Genomic DNA, 1,763 nt, shown 5'->3' on the forward strand with positions numbered 1-1,763 from the left:
ACCAGAAAAATAACCCTAGACCTAACCCTAAACCTCACACTCGACATAGATCTAACTCTAGCACAAAACCTAACCTTTACCATAAATGTAAACATAACCATAGCCGTAACCCTATACCTAAACCTCAATCTAACACTAACCATAACCCTATACCTACTACTAGCCATATGCATTACTTTAACGCTAACCCTACCCCTAATGATAATGCTAGCCCTAATCCTAACTCTAACCTTAACTTTACTGTAATCTTATCCCTAGACCTAATTCTAGACCTAAACCTCGCCCTAGGCCTAACCCTAGCTCAAAACCTAACCCTTATGCTAAACATAACCATAACACTAACCCTAGTTCTAAACCTAACCCTAACCCTAACTCAAGACCTATTCTTGAACACAATTCTAGCCCTAACCTAAGCTTTAACCCTGTCCATTATCCTAACAATTACCCCTACCCTAATGCTAACCCTAGGCCTAACACTAACCCTATAGCTAACCCTAACCCTATCAATTTCCCTAAACCTAACCTGAACCCTAAACCAAACTATCATTACCCTAAGCCTGACCCTAATTCTAACTCGACCCCTAAACCTAAACCCAAAACTCAACCAAACTTTAACTCTGACTGTGACCCTAATATTTCCCCTAGCTCTAAACCTGAACCTTACCCTAAACCTAACCCTTACATTAGACCTAGACACAAACATAACCCTAAAACTATCCTCAACTGTAACCCTAGACCTGACATAAGCCCTAGCCCTAATCCTAGCCCTAACCCTAACAAAAAATCCAGTCCTAATCCTAGCCCTAAACCTAGCCTTAATCCTAACCCTACCTTTATCCCTAATACTCACTCTTGCCCTAATCTTAGCCCTAATTCCGCCCTATCTCTAACCCTAAACCTAACCCTAGACCTAAAACTAACTCTAACTCTCACACTATTTTATCACTAGTTCTAAACCTATCCCTTAGCATAACCCTAACCCTAGCCCTAAACCTAGTCCTAATCCTTGCTCTACACATAGCTGTAGCACTAACCTTAGATCAAAATCTAACTCTAAATCTAACCCTAACCCGAAGCCTAAGCCTAACCCTAACACTAGCCCTAAGCCTAAAACTAATACTAAAACTAGCTCTAACCCTAGCCCTAGCCCTAAAACAAAACCGAGCCATAGCTCTAACACTAACCTTAAACTAAACCAAACCCTAACCATAGATCTATCCCTAACGCTAACCCTAATTCGAGTTTTATGTTTTTTATTGGTTGTTCAAAACATTACAAAGCTCATGACATATCATCTTTCACACATTTGACACAATTGGGTTATGAACTCCCATTTTTACCCCAAATAGAAATTGCAGAATCACATCGGTTACACATTCACAATTTTTACATAATGACATAATAGAGACTGTTGTATTCTGCTGCCTTTCCTATCCCCTACTATCCCCCCTCCCCTCCCCTCTCATCTTCCCTCTCTACCTCATCTGCTGTTGTTTAATTCTCTCCCTTGTTTCCCCCCCCCATTTCACCTCACAACCTCTTATATGTAATTTTGTGTAACATTGAGGGTCTCCTACCATTTCCATATGCTTTCCCTTCTCTCTTTCTATCTCTCCCCCCACTCGTCTCTGTTTAATGTTAATCTTTTCCTCATGCTGTTCCTCCCTGTTCTGTTCTTAGTTACTCTCTTTATATCAAAGAAGACATCTGGCATTTGTTTTTTAAGGATTAGCTAGCTTCGCTTAGCATAATCTATTCTAATG

The sequence above is a fragment of the Marmota flaviventris genome, unplaced genomic scaffold (assembly GCF_047511675.1).
Source record: "Marmota flaviventris isolate mMarFla1 unplaced genomic scaffold, mMarFla1.hap1 Scaffold_270, whole genome shotgun sequence".
In the NCBI taxonomy this organism is placed as follows: Eukaryota; Metazoa; Chordata; class Mammalia; order Rodentia; family Sciuridae; genus Marmota; species Marmota flaviventris.